The sequence below is a fragment of the Malurus melanocephalus genome, unplaced genomic scaffold (genome assembly GCF_030028575.1).
Source record: "Malurus melanocephalus ecotype Western Australia unplaced genomic scaffold, MMel_1.1 scaffold_103, whole genome shotgun sequence".
In the NCBI taxonomy this organism is placed as follows: Eukaryota; Metazoa; Chordata; class Aves; order Passeriformes; family Maluridae; genus Malurus; species Malurus melanocephalus.
Genome location: NW_026623335.1, coordinates 890,344 through 905,833, shown reverse-complemented (window position 1 = coordinate 905,833; position 15,490 = coordinate 890,344). Strand labels below are relative to the sequence as shown.

At 48.8% G+C, this 15,490-nt stretch overlaps 1 long non-coding RNA gene across 4 annotated transcripts in view; it reads right to left on the bottom strand.

Moving 5' to 3' along the window:
• Window positions 1–2,288: 2,288 nt before the first annotated feature.
• Window positions 2,289–15,490, bottom strand: part of LOC130575316 (uncharacterized) — a 14,869-nt gene continuing 1,667 nt past the window's right edge. The window contains exons 1-4 of one of the 4 annotated variants that reach the window (XR_008965545.1): window positions 9,674–11,910; window positions 9,118–9,255; window positions 5,438–5,547; window positions 2,289–3,352 (exon numbers count right to left, since the gene is read on the bottom strand). This is a non-coding gene — a long non-coding RNA (uncharacterized LOC130575316). Of the gene's footprint in view, window positions 3,353–5,437; window positions 5,548–7,104; window positions 7,828–9,117; window positions 9,256–9,673; window positions 11,911–15,490 lie in introns of those variants that run through there. The other 3 variants (XR_008965544.1, XR_008965543.1, XR_008965542.1) reach the window with 3 other exon arrangements.

The following is a 15,490-nucleotide window of genomic DNA, read 5'->3' as shown; positions in this document are numbered from 1 at the left end:
CTGCAAGGTTTACCTACTCCAAGGCATACCTCTTGCCATCAGTTTTGAATCCCAGCAGGACAAAAAGCCACTTTGCTTTTTCCACCTCATTCTACCCCTTCTCTCTCCTCTGAAGACAAAAGCCTGAGGGGGTTATTTCTGTTTGCTCTGAGATGCTGATCCTGGGGGGACAATGAAGACAACTTTCCACAAAATCTCAGGGCACCCAGTCTGAGACAGCTTCCAGAAAGGGGATCAGGCACCGACAGCACTCCTGAATGAGGGGCCGGACCTTCTGAAAGGCTGAGAGACGGCTCAGCAGCAACCCTCAGTGGGAGTTGACATGAGTGAATCCTTGTGAAAGTGTGGCTTCCTCTGCTCGTTCAGCTCACTCTAAAAGGCAGAGCCTCAAAATGAATCATGTTTGAGACTCCAAGTGGGAGGTGGGGAGAGTTTTGTCTTGGTGTCTTTGATGCAGGRGTCCAGACAGCACTTCCTTGCGATGATGAGGACTGGTACTTTGCTTTTTGCTTAACACACTGTCAACAGAAATGGAGTCATATACCAGGAGAGAGATTTACCTACACCAATAATGGCAATAATTCCTGATCACTGTTGTCTTCTTTTGCAAAAATGCCCTGCATACAGAAAGATTTCCTTATGCACTATGTCTGACAGATCCTACACTTTCAAAATGCACTTCCCTGCATCTAGCCAAATCCTCAGAGAGGGCGTTTTTAATTCATCTGTTATATCACACTGGAATATCTAACTCATGCCTGGCTCCTCCTGCCCCTTGAAGCAGCCACATTTCCACCTAGGAGAATAGCAGTCAGATTCATCCCAGGCACATCCCTTACRGCTGTGCTCTAGAGAAGAGAAGATGCTTTAAGTTTCTGCATCTTCTTTTKGCAGCTTTCTTATGACTGTTCTCTTTATGCTTGGCTTAGCCTGTTTCCCAAAACATGGGACCACTTCCCCTTCTGTTTGGGGACAGTTCCACTTTCTCACTCTCATCTGCTGGCATGCTGTAGGTGTACTAAGGTGCCCAGCTCTCTACAGGAAAGAGATTTAACGATCATAAGACATCCCTGTGGAAAATGCACCACGTTTCAAGCATGGGAGTGTGTCAATATTCACACAAGGCAGGGAAGCCCTTACTAAAAGAGAAAAATCCACTACATTTTTGTTCATTCTTCTTTAGGGTGTCCCTTCAACAGCACTYAACAGCTGTTAAATGGGATAATCGCTTGCTATCCTCATGTCACTAATTCAAATGCTAATGGCTCTCAGTGCATGAGAGGTTATTCAGCCATCCAGCACCCCAGGTACACATTGCACAAGGAGAAGGTTGAAGGGATTAAGCTTCCTTCTGGGATTCTAGAAACATTGGAAAGAAATGCTTTCAAATTAATTTTGAGAGGAGATGGTGTCCAATGCAGTGTATTTGGTTTCTATGGCAAGATTTTGYAGTGGGGAGGCTCCAAGTGTGGCTTCTGTGAGAAGCTGCCAGAGGCTTCCCCCRTGTCCAATGGAGCCATTGCCAGMCAGACCTAAGATGGACCTGAGCTGAGCCCATCACTGATGGTGGTAGTGCCTCTGAAATATTGTGTTTAAGGAGAAAAAATTGTCACACAAGAGCAATTGCAGCTGGAGAGAGGAATGAGAGTCTGTGAGAGAAACAGCCTTGCAGACACCAAGGTCAGTGAAGGAGGAGGGGCAGGAGATGCTCTGGTGCCAGAACAGAGATTCCCTGCTGCTGCCCAGGGAGGTTCACAATGAAGCAGAGATCCACTGCAGCCCCTGGAGGACCAAGGGAATGCACACAAAGAGGCTGTGACCCCATGGGAAGCCCATGCTGGAGCGGGTCCTGGCAGCACCCGTGGCCCCGTGGAGAGAGGAGCCCACCCTGGAGCAGGGTCCTGGCAGGACTTGTGACCTCACAGGAGACCCACATGGAGCAGGCTGTTCCTGCAGGACTGCACCCTGTGGAAGGGACCCACATTGGGGCAGTTCATGAAGAGCTGCAGCCTGCAGGAAAGACTCACCTTGCAGAAATTCATGAGGACTGTGTTCCATGGGAGGGGTTTCTGGCTAGAGAGGAAAAGTGAGGAGCTCTCTCTTTGAGGAGGAAGGAGTGGCAGAGACAATGTGTGATGAACTGACCACAACCCCAGTTCCACGTCCCCCTGCACCATTGTGGGGAGGAGGTAGAGAATTTGGGAATGAAGTTGAGTCCAGGAAGAATGGAGGAGTGAGAGGAAGATGTTTTCAGGATTTGATTTTATTTCTCATTATATTATATCAAACTCTGATTTGATTGATAATAAAGTAAACTAATTCCTCAAGGCAGGTCTATTTTGCCCATGACTGTAATTGGTGAGTGATCTCTACCTGATCTTCTCAATCAAGACGCCTTTTCTCTCTCCTGTCCAGCTGAGGAGGGAAGTGATAGAGCAGGTTTGGTGGGGACCCAGCATTCAGCCAGGGCCAACCACCAAAGATAGGAAAATGGGGCAGGGAGGAGGCCAGCAGGAAAGATCTGCATGTKTTGATGTCTCAAAGAGGCTCCATCCTAATGCCGAAAGACCCCGCACCCGGCCCAGCCTCAGTGCCAACCAGCTGAGCCAGGGCTTCATTTGATGTCAGAAAACTACTGCTTGTGCTGTGGTAGTGCTGAGCAAGCATACATCATCGCTCTGCTGTCATGGCCAAACCACTGTCCCAGCAGTGCAATCTTGGCTACCTGCACAGAAAGAGAAACCTCTTCCTAAGGGCCAGGACACTGCCAYAACTCTGCTCCTGGTGACACTTCAGCCATGCAGTGCAAAGTGCCAAGCTGTTCGACCCCATGAGACAAACCCTCTGGTGCTCCTTGCCTCTGTGGTAGGACAAAGGCTGCAAAAAGCAGCAGCAGAACCTTCAAAATCAATACCACTTTTAGAGAGCAGACCTTGCAACTTGRTCAATGCTTTTGTGCGTGTGCATGCATCTGTGTGTCAAAAGGCAGTTCAATGCATTAATTTATATTTCACACACGCAATTCCTCAAAAATCTCCTGGTGTCTACAAAGTGTGTGTTGTCTTTTAATGGAAATAACCACAGATTGTATAGTCACACTGTTAAACAGGYGACACCATTACCTGTCAGTGGTATCTACACAAAAGCAGAGGTGGAGTTAAGCCTAAACCACTCTGTTATGAAACTGCTGATAACACACAACTCATGGGAGATGGGCCATCAGTGTCTGTCCTTCCCCTGCACAGCATTATGGTGATGACATTTTCCACTGCAGGCACTGGTGGACGTGCCTTACCCGTCTCTTCGATTCTTCAGCGACAGTACCCAGATCCCAGGCACTGGTGTCATCTGCCTACAAAGTGTCAAGTTGCAGAATTAACAGATTAATATTATACCCTCAAGGAGGTTATACTGAAGGTAGGGAGGGTGGATGGCTGGAAAAAACGTATAGATCTTCCATAGCTCTCAGGAATGCTCTCCTGAAACACCTGTGACCACATTCTCCAAAGGGATCAATAATCAATGAACATGCGCCTTTATCTTTTGAAGAAACTATTTTGATGTCAAATCAATGATGTGTTTCATACCTGGTCTTAAGTTCATGGAGGACACTATTATTTAAGGAATTTCCTTGGCCAAAGCACTTTCTCAACCTCACAGTTTATCCTTTACTTTCTATTTMACTTTGAAATGATCCTCTATTCAACTCTGCTGGTCTGATATTTCCAGTCCCTTCTGTATGTCATTCTTAATTCTTGTTCCAGAGCATCTTCTCCTCTGAAGTCACTTAAGCACAAGAAAAATTGCTCTCATTTCATGTTCCAAAAAAAAAGTGCATGTATCTGTTGCCATGGCAGTGGTGTGGGTTCCAACCAACCATTTTAGCCACACTAACTTTAAAATGGTAATCAAGTTTGAAACTTTTTGGTTTCCTCCCAGGAAACATAGAACCAGTGCAGTCAGCCCAATAATGAGTTCTGGAACATGTTTGCCCTTGTGGGCTTGCAGGAGACCACAGGCAGCCATGACTGGTCCCCTCCAATGGCTGCAGAACTGACCCAGTTTCTCCTTGGAGCTGTCATGGCAACGTCCACGGTTGTGTTCGTCACTTTGYATGGAGAAACCTTCGTTTTCTGGCTACAGCAAAGCAAGAGCTCAATGCCAGTGGCAGTGCAAGTTCAAGAGCAGCTCAGCCCTTCGCCCCAGATCCTGATCCTGAACAAAACCCATGTCATGTGGTCGCAAACAAGTTGGACACAGAAGGAAAAGCAACCTGTCTCTTAACTCCTTTCCATTCCAGTGCTGCTTTATTCCTTATCGGGAAGCACATTCAGGCTGGCTTGATAAGGAAATGAGGCACATTGAGCCATTTCATGTGTGCGCACCACGAGGCAGAGGCTGCCCCTCTTCATTTCCAGTCCCATCTGAACTCAAAGTCATTGCCCACACAGACCTGATTCAGCAGAGAGTTAGTACCCTCAGATCCATGAAATCCATGGAAAGAGTCCAAACAGGGGAGGGCAATCACGATTCCACACAGAGGAAGGCAACAGTGGGAGATCAGTCTGTACTGGARAGTCTGCACAAGCACGGTGCAGGTTGAGGGGCACCTGCCTGGGCTGCTCCCAGGACCTCTGGTTGTGCATTTACCCATTCCCAGCTGTTCATTACTCCACGAGAGCTGCCCACGGCAACAAAGAAATGTCAGCACTTTACACTAAAAACCTTGCCAGYGGATGCGGAGAGAAAAACGTTCTGAACCATGGGGCACATACCCAAAAATCCTCCTGCGTGGTGGGGAAAAGGGAAATAGAATGACACAAAAAAAGAAGGAAAAAAAAAAAGAAGAGGAAAATGCCTGGGAGGTTTGATTTATAAAGGGAAATGAGCTGTAAGATAATGTGCTTGGACTGGCCAAGCTGAGGCGGGTGCGAGGAAAGTGGGTGACAGCCAGCAAGCACCAGAAAGAGCCCAGGCACTGGAGAGGGAAAAGCACAGCCTGCTCGGAGGGAGTGAGACACACAGAAAGTGCATGCTAAGTAGGAGTGCCAGGATGACATTTGAAAAGGGGAAAATTTAGGCTGAGTGTCAGGAAAAGCTTCCTGACAGTGAGATGCATGCACTGGAGCCATCCCGCGGGAGAAGCCCTGGAAGCCTCATCACTTGGCTTGCAAGGGTTGAGCTGGAGGAAAGCTGCAAGTCCTGGAAAGGCCTTATCCAGTGCTCGCAGAAAGTCAAGAGCAAGGCTTGCATYAATTATGGGAGGCCTGGCTCAGAGATGAACTCCACAGCCAGGAAGACTGTGGGGGGAGAGGGAAACTCCCAGTAGGTGACTGGGAGGCAGCARGTCCCAGGCACAAGCACGGCTCTCTCCATGGGAGCCGAGAAACAAAYGGGTGAGCATGAGAGGGAAAACAGATAGAGAAATAAAAAATACCTTCTCCTTTAAGGCAACATTATCTCTCAGCAAAGAGTTGCTCTGCTCTGGCCAAGGCATAGGCAGTCAGGGCTCAGACTTCTGTTAGTTTGGGCCCCTGGGAAGACCAGCTGCCAAGAAAGAGGGAAATTTTGCTTTAGTCAGGGGGTAGGACATGGGTGTATTGGGAGGGAAATGAGGGAGAGAGTGAGGGAGCTTGCACARGAGAGCGAGGGAGAAGGGGGACATATGTATGCCTTGTGTCTCTGCATGTGCAGCAAGGCAAGAAGCCCAGCAGGGTGGCTTGGGAGTGGGGGAAGTAGGTAAGGGCTGCAGGCAGAAACTAAGGCAGAGAAACTCCAGGAATGATGCTGTTTCTCTCCTATCAAGAAGAAGCCTTGTCTGAAGAAATGCATGTTTAAATCAGTCTGTCCCCAGGGCTCCCTGAGCCACCARCCTTCCCCAACACAGGAGAAGGGGGAGGTGATTTCCTCTGCAGGGAGGCAAACAGAGTAACTTCTCCTGCAGGGCCTATCCCTGTCCCCCATCCCTGGGCACACTGCTGGGCCAGCTGCGCCCAGCYTGGCCAGGTGGAGCCTCTCCGTCGTGGCACATGAAGAGCTCGCAGCTCTAGAGCTGTGAGCCAAGCTCACAGGCACACTGGTGTGAGCCAAGCATCATCCCACCAATTCCAGWGGCCTCACTGGGAGCTGGCATCACAATGCCACTTCCACAGCATGAAACCAAATTTGACACTGAGATTCCCTGTGAGCTCCTTCAAYCCGCAAGTAAAGCATCTCTGTGCCAAAAGTAGCCACGCATTCATGTAGGAGATAGTCAGGCATGGGCAGTTAAAGCAATAACTGGSCTGTGGCACAGCTGCCCTGGGAGTGCCATCCATCACCCATCCCAGCTTTTACTGCTGTGTTCCTTTATTTGGATACACGCCCTCTCCATTTAAACAGCAAACCCAGCAGGGCAGGAAATGACAGCCCATGCTCTTGCCGAGCCAACAGAAACGGAGCTAAAGTGGAAAGCCTATTTTAAGAGTAAAGTACAATATAAAGAGGTTGCATTTATTTCCAGACCAGACATTACAAACCCAGGGAATTCAGAGTTAAAGTTACGCTTAAAATAAATTCAAACTTGTTGAAGTGTGGCAGTGTGCTACAAGGCATACAAATAGCCTTAATTCTGCCCTGCAGTGACACACAGCCGTATGACTGTGATTAAAATGTTTTAGTACTTGCACTCCTAAACTAGATTACCCTGAWAAATACATTTTTTTTCCATATTCCCTTGCTTTTCTCCTCCCCCAACCACCCTGTGTCCCAGATATTGCCACTAGYGCAGATTTCACTGCCTACCAGGAAAAAGAGAAGATAGGTATCACAGGTCCTTCACATCAGTAATGAGAGCCCTGGGCTGTGTTGTCTTGGAAATACCCTCCCTCCCACCGTCAGATCCGCAGCCACCCCTGCCCAAGGCTCTGGATASAACAACTGAAGTGTGCACCCAGAGATCATTTAGCCCTGCTGAGGAGAAGGGAAGGGCTTTCCTCACACCTTTGATACYGCTGTAATCCACACTCATGTATTTATTTTACAAGCCCATTAAAACCTTGGGTTTCAAGTGTAGAGAAAATAAAAGARAGAGAAAGAAACATCATCTGGATAAACAATTATGGCTTTTCATCAAGGATTCAGGAGCTAATCGAGTCCAGATCTGTTCCACATTCACATTTACATGTGAAATTGTACTTACTGAGCTAGAAAAAGTCAGATTAGCATCAAGAGTCAGCTCTGCYCCTCAGCTACCCAGTGCAAACTCTGTGGAGTGAATGGGGGCTCCCAGGGTGTAACAGAAGGCAAAGTTTGACCCCAAATACTTGAGGGCCATTTGGCTGAGATGCACATGAAAGTGGCTGCCCTGCACTTCAGCCCRCTTTGAAATGGCTCTCCAGAAGTTGTATTTACTTAAGAGTGTGGGTGGCCTGAATTGTCACGATGTGTTCAATCAAATATTTGGCACTAAATCACAGCTGTCCACTTATTTGCACTTTTGCTCCTGGGCAGCAGGAACACCCCTGGAATTAGTCAGCATCAGCCGCATTAACAAGCTAACACATCTATTATGGTTTACAATTTGGACTTCCTTTGTTCATATAAATATACACCTCCCCTCCACTTGTTTCCCAGAACAGCATATCTTCTCAAACATGTTGACTTTCCAAGCTTTATTTTATTTGGCCTTTATTAATGAGCCTGCAGAGTTTTCTGTTACACACGGAAAAGCACCTTGCCCCTAGCAGCCTTCCTGAGCATTACATAGAATCCTGCAGAGAYTCAGGAGTGTGAGGAGAAATGTTCCAGCCTCAGAGAAGTTCCTCTTCACAAGCCAAAAGCCATCCTCTGCATGCAAAGATCCCAAGTAAATATGGAATCAATAACAACAGACCTTTGCATAAGAAAAATATTTACCAAGTCCTTGTTACAAGTCACATCATCTGGAGGAAAATGCTTGCACCTTTGTTCTGCAGAAAGCAAGTAATTCGTTGCACAAAAGGAAAGAAAGTCYTGTTGTCTGGGTTAACACTCCCACAATTGATTCATCCCACTTCTCCGCTGCCAGAAACCTTTCATAAATCACAGATTTATGAAAGGCCATGATTGAATAACTTGCCAAGAAARTTTATCCTGTGCAAGAGGACTTCAGGACCAGTGTCAATTCTTTGCAACTTGTATGCCTAACAGAGGCTAACTGCAAACCATAATCATTTTTATTAAACAAATCAACAGAGTTTTTACCAGAGTAATGCTCTAGCATGGAATCAGTGGGAGCCAGGTTTTTCTGTGTGTGTGAATAGAACAGTTTTTCAGAAACAAATGCTTATTTGCTGACACTGAAGTTTCTTGTGGGAATACATCACTTTTATAATTAAATTTTCATCTGGAAGATTTTTCAGGTCAAAAATGGAATTTCTGGTCAGAATCATAGCAGGGAGGAACACACAGGAAGCTGGGCTTTCAACTGAGCTCAGCCAAACCTCTTGCATCCTGAACACTTGGCTTAATTATGGAGCCAGCAGCTCGTCTGCCATGTGGCTGCTCCTTACCTGGTCCCGACCATTTTTCTGGTCTTGGCCATATTTCTCCAGCACCATTTCCCCGTTCTCCTTCCAGCCCCTCCCAGGAGCAGAAGGTGCAAAGCACAGACTGAAAGCATCTGCTCGTCAGCTTTACAATGGTATTTTCCAGGAAGCATCCCCAAATGGGTGCTTGTCTCCAGCCGGAGGAGCACAAAGGAGCAACCCCACTGCCAGCAGCCACTCTCATCCACACAACAGGATCTGGGAGAGGATGTCTGGCCATATCTGCCTTCCCCTCCGTGTGCAGGAACACACCATATCAACAGAAAACACCTTTGGTAAGGGCATAAACGCACCTCCCTCCCCGGGAGGCTCCGCGGCGTTATCTGCGGCAGTGGAAGGAAGCRGGAGAGCCGGGCTGCTGGCAAGGCTCCCTGCCCTCGCAGCCTGATTCACCAGAACAGCCTGACTGCTTTTGCCACCAGAATGACCACACACCGGAGCTGCCAGCCTGGTTTAACCAACCAATATGGGACATTCTTGTGCCCCCAGAGTGGTACTGAATAGCTGAAGGGGCTGGCGAGCCCTCCATGAGCTCCTCTGCATTGCATACCTCAGCCAGGCTGCTGCAGCAGAGGTGGAAACCGAGTTGTCACCAGCCCCAGCGCACAGCCTCGTCCTCTGTTCACCCTCAGGAGGGCAAGTCAGAAGTGGTTCAGCTCAGCCACCACAGTCAAATGAGCCTGAAACACTGTTAGGAGGGATTAAAATCACATGTGAGTGTGTGACTCTGTGTGTGTGTGTGTGTGTGTGTGTGTGTGTGGTTTCACAACACCTCCCTCTCCCCACCGCCAGCCACACCAGTTTCCTCAAAGAAAAGCAGAACAGTAGAGCACAGACCCAAAGTTATGCCGTGATGCATTAAAGCCTTGTTTTCCCACTGCTTAAAGAACTGACCCAGCCCCCTCAAATGTTCCCAGCATATTTGAATTGTGAGTCAGAGACCACAATGGAGATACTTGCCTAGCTTGACAAAGTTTAARTATCTCCTGCCAAACAGCAATCACTGATTTTTTGCTCCGTCACTCCTGAGTCCAGTTCCTGCTGCTCTAACCACACAAAACACACTGCCTCATTGTGAAAGCCAGGATCACTGTTTGGATGCTTACCTGCAACATCTCCAACTTCTCATAATCCCCTTCTTGAGGAGTGATGCTAACAAACYAGACGGAAACTTGCAGGTATTGAAAGCTCATGTCTCTGTACCCACTGTGGAAGCAAAAGAGGATGGAAAGAATAGCAATGCTGAAAAGTGAAGCCAGGAAACACTTCATTTTTGCAGRCAGGGTCTAATATTTAAAAGGAATAATAATTCAAGAACAAGATTTCCACAGACTGGTCTGGCACCTCACTTAGCAAAACACCTAAGGCTTAGGAGTTAATCTGTGATGGACCCTTCACCAGGCTTATTCACCACAGCCAAAGCCATTGCCTGTCATAAGTTAGCATCCAGAGTGGCAAAGCAAGTTTTTACTCTTTCTCTTACAGTGGCAAAAGGCCTGCAGCACTGAGCAGGGCTCCACTTTCTTCCACACCCCTCTCCACTGCATGTTATCCAAACAGTTCATACAGCCCTGCTCAGGGCAAAAAGATTATTATTTTACTTACTGTAGGTCATACTCATTTCCTATTTGTTCATTTTCCTCCACAATCCTGAGTGCTAGAAACATTTTTTCTTAATTATCTTCCCCCCACCCACTTTTTCTTCCATCAAAAGGCACAATTCTCACACAATCCGAGCACTCTGGCAGAGAGGCTCAAAGGCTTTAAGGAAATCCCCCAGTAACACAGTGCAAGGCTCGATCTGCAGTGAGACGAGCTGGCAGCCCTGAAGTGCACCTCAGCACGCCAGCTGTTGCTCCAGTGGTGGAGCCACGTTGGGAGGAGTTCAAGGACCAGCAGCTGAGAAAAAAAGTCAGACACAACCAAGCCCTCCAACATTACATGAGGTCGAGGTTGTGTGTGTGCACGTGTGTGCATTTATTTTTCTTTTTTTTTTTTTCCACCACATCCAGACTTAATATTTCTTCAGAGGATTCATGCTTGTACTTGCAAGAAGAAATCATTCCCATTATCTCCTCCATCAACTGGGCTGCAGTGCAGGGAGCAGCCTACAGTTATCCATCCCTGCTGTCTGGGGTTTGGGACAGCTGGGCTGCAAGGCTGGAGAGATGGGGGAGTTTCTGGGCTCTGRGGTGCACAAGGAGGAGAGAGATGATTTTGTGTGCTGCTAATCTCTCTGTGCAGGAGAGCTGGTTTTCGCCTCTGTAACACCTGCCATGGGGCGCCTGGGGGCGGGACACAGGAGCAGGGAGAAAAATAATTTCAAGCAAGAGTTACTCCCTTCCTTTTTAGTTAATGCTTGCCAAAAAAAAATTATGCAGAAGCAGGGGGCTGAATAGGTCTGAGTGGACTTCACATAACTGATGTAAATATTGCACTTCGATATCTCTGTCCTTTCAGGAAGAGAGAATCTTTGTCTGAAGCTGTGTCCAAAGCCCTAAACAGAAACTCAGGAGCTCTAGGATGTTCTTCCCAGCTCCGCCTCAGGCTTGAAATTTCAGGACTGTGGTGTTTTGCTGACAAACCTGAGCCATGCTAAACTGCAGATAAAATAACAGTCAAGGTTTCAAACCTCCCATCCCCCAAGCACAGCACGCATTGCTCCAAGCTGTGCGTATGTACTGACTTCTCCCAGCTCAGTCCTGGTGACAGGGTGATACACAGGCCAGACCTGCACTCCCTGAACGCCCCACAGGCTCTCATCCAACACGGAGACAGGCACTRGAGGTGCCTACCAGGAAGCAAGGAAGAAAAAGAAGCTGTTGCAGTGTGCAAGAAATACAGATCTTAATATGGATCTCACCCGAGCTGAAAGAAAAAGCCTCTTGTATGGCTAGAGTAGGTCAGACCAGTTAGTGCAGGGGGATGCAATGCATTTTTAGAGCACGCTATTCTGGACAACAAGCTTTGGAAAGTGCTTCTGGAGGCTGAGCCAACCTCACAGTGCTGGCCCCAAAAATATTTAACACATGCTCTTCTCAAAAAAGGCGCTTTAAAGGAGTCTATATTGCAACCTGAAGGTAAACAGCTTCTTTCAGCTTTCCATCCTCAGACACAGTACAAGAAGATCAGACAATTCAAGAGTCAGATGCTGGCCCTGGTAAATTCTCAGGCCTCAGCTTGTTCTTTATGCCAAAAATAAAGAATATATCTGCAACACCACTGCATATTCACCTGCTAAGTTTCTAATGCTGTTTGTTGGAGCAGTGGCTGCCACCGGTGCACACCAGAGTGCTCTCCCTGSTTTTGTGCCACCACCGAGCCATCAGCTGGGCTGTGTCAGCTGCTGCTTGCATTACAAAGTCTGGAAGGGATGGAACCTGAAACCAGAGAAGCAGCAAACAAGGGCTGCAGCAGAGCAGGACAGGCTGCTCACCAGAACCATCTCCAGCACTTAGGAGAGGACAGAYTTTCAGTGCTGGCCACTCAGAAAACCTAYGTGAGCACATSCAYTTGCACAATGTGCAGYGAACCACTGGYTCTGCTCTTCTGACWAGGGCRGGTAGTGATGGGACAAGAGGTAATGCCTTTAAACTGAATGTAGATTTAGATTAGATACTAGGGAGAAATTCTTTACTGTGAGCACGGTGAGACACTGGAACAGGATGTTTAGAYAAGCTGTGCTTGCCCCATTCCTGGAAGTGTTCAAGGCCAGGTCRGGACAGGGCTTTGAGTAACCAGGTCTAGTGGGAGGTGTCCCTGCCCATGGCAGGACACAGCCCAGGGGGATTGGAACTCAATGATCTTTAAGGTCCCTTCTAACCCAAATCATTCTGTAATTCTACAATGACAGACAACACTATGAGAGCAACATCTCCTCATATCTGGCATTCAGTCCTGAGGACTCCAGAGGCCTAAAACAGGGGGTGCACCTCTCACTGGCCCCTCCTAACTCACAGCAATTGCAAGGGAGGCAGCAACACACATGCCCACTCCAATCCACTTCTGGAATCACCAGCAATCCGCCAGGCTGTTACACCCTTACAAGACGGCTTGGCAGAGCAGCTTCCCCAGCCAAGGCAAGGTTTGTATCAGGGGCTAAAGATCAAGCTGTATCTCTCTCTGAACACACCTTTGTTAGTTTTGGCTGCACCCTTTCAGGTATCACCGGCCTCCCCAGGCAAACACGTTCCTATCCCGGGTGCCACAGGCCTGCTGTGCTCCTCCAAGGGCTGCGCTGACCTGCCAGGAATCCGTGCACCTACTGCATCCACACTAGCAGGCAGGGAGGGAAGGAGAGTCCCAGCACCAGTGTGGCTGCAGCAGGCATGTGGCAGGGACCAGAGGAAGCAGCTGGAAGCAGATTCATGGTCAGGCTGCTGCTTAGCTTTGCTGGAAACAGCAGTGGAAAACTGGCACCGGCATCCAGCCACCGCAACAAACATTGCATTCATATGCAGAGCTGCAGAGCAAACGATCTGTCAGTTGTTCATCTGGAGAACAGGTTTCACCAGCCCGGATTAAATGATTACGTTGCCGCAGCATGTGCTTCTGGCTGGTCCTGGAGATAAAGGAAGTAAGGCACAAGGAGCCTTACAKGAGAGACGCCTGACCCTGCAACCCAGCTCATGCTTGGAGAAGGCTCGGACCAGCACCGAGCATGGGGGATGGGGAGCAAGTGTGTTTAAAAGGAGGGATTTTGGTGCCGATGCACTGAAACCGCTAATGCAAGAAAACACCTCATTCGATTGAGAACAGAAGGTGCACACTTTACCTCCAATTACTGCCTCCAGATGTGCACCAGACTGGCTGGATTTCTGCGCCTTCTGCTCCTCGCTCCCACAAAGCTGAAGGCAGAACGAGTGCAGTTGGAGGTCTAAGAGCACATGTGCAGCTCGAGCAGAGCCTGTGTCCTGCCTGCACAAAACCCCTGGTGAGCRACTCCCTTAGGATGTAATTGCAGTCGACTTCATTCCAGGCCATGAGCATATGTCTGGCTACAGACATTGCTGCAAGCACACAAGGCAAAAAAAAGAAATATAAAGGAGAAAGTGCGAAAAAAACACTGATAATGCAAGCCCGGTTAGGATAATGGGTGTTTTCCTCCACAGAAAAAGGTTACTTCGCTACCTTTGGCAGACTGGCCAGCTTCCCTGCACCAGCTTTGCAGACTTAAAACCAAAATACTGCACCAAACCCATGGAACTCCGCAGCACCCCCTGAATCCCTCTGGAACCCACGAAGGCAAAAAGCAGAGGCCCAAAGAGCTAACACAGCAACTCTGGCACTCTCACAGACATCAGGGGGCCTTGAACCCTTGCACCAGGGAGCCCAAGGCAACCTTTTCCACTCTGTGGCCTTTGATGGGTTGTCAGAGTTCACCTCATGTCCCCATCTCTCAGGGGAGGATGTGTCTGTAGTGGGGGCAGTGAAAGGTTCAGGGATGCAGTCACAGCACAGTGCGGGCAGCACGAGCTGGAGCCAGCACCCTCTGCCCCCACCGTGTTTCGCAAGAGGAGCAGCAGCAGCACTGTTCCCTATTTGCCTTTTTTTTCCCCTCAGAAAGAGCAAACCTGTGCCCTGAGCACTGGGAGCTGTTACCAACACTGCTCTGGGGAGAAGTCCCTGCAAACAGCCTGCAGSAAGCACCCAGCACCAACACTCCCAGCTCAAGCACTCGCAGGCTGGCAAATCCCTGAGCCGTCCAAAGCAAGCTCTTATCAATGGGAAGTGACAGACAGGCCTAAGCAACGCTGAGCTGCCCTCCCTACCTCCAGTGGCCACGAAAACACACAGGATTTGTCCAGCTGGGATGGCTCCCAGTCAGGTATTTAAGTTCACAGCTCATGGTCGTGTTTTTAAAAATACATCCCAGTTTCATGCACGGATGTACTCCAAGATACACTTATATCCATAAGCACATGACCTAGGAGGTGGGTTAGAGCTGAAGTGACTCAGCCTCCCAGTTACAGGAACAAAATTAGCAACCACTCATAAACGTCTTATGTCTTAGATGGGGCTAGATGGCACTGTAAGTTAGTTAATGTCCCTTTGCCTCAGGAGATTTCACTTTGGCGTTAAGATCAGTGGAAAACCAGGAAAGCTGGTGCTCCCTAGGGTATATTTTCCAGGGCTGGGCTGGTAATTCACACCAACAAYCTGATYCAACACATTTTCAAGGTACCTAGTYAGGAGCTGTGTCCAAYAATTTAGTCATTCCCTGGAATTTACTTATTTTTTTAGAAAATAATTCTTGGCTTGACAGCATTTAAACATATGTTTTCTCCAAATACTTGGCCWACATTTTCCTTTCTTTAATTTATCCCATTTCTCCTCATTAACCCCTGCCCCCCCACCCCCGTCGTTCCCATGCTGGATCCCTCYACCTCTCCCGGGAAAACAGTGATGAAATGACATTTGCCTCCCAGTCCTCCTGGCACATCAGCCCTTTTCTTCAGGATCAGCCCAGCGGGGCAAAGAGCCCTTTGGCCCGGAGCCCCTGAATCACTTAAGGATGCACAGCTGAAACGGAGCAAAGCAAAGCGGCGGAGGGAGGCGAGGACCGGGCTTGAAGGGACAGTGCCTGCCTCTATTCAGGTCAGAGCATTCCGGTCCCACGGCCTCGGATGTCTGCCTGAGCTGGCTGGGAGACGAACGAGTAAGGATCTGCCCTAATCTCACACCCAGACCTTGCAGAGCCTGTGCACTCCGGCGAGCRCGCTGCGGCTGATGGCGCCGTGCCACCGCAAGGGAACGGCATCCACGTGGCYGGGAGGAAGGGGGACGTGCAGTCCTGGAGCAGCACATCTGCCCCTGGGGCTGGGAAGAGCGTGGCCACCTCTTTAACACAGACCCTATCCATCCATCTCGTACTCAGATGGGTATCTCTGCCATCGGTTAGCAAAGGGAGCAGCCCTCTCGGG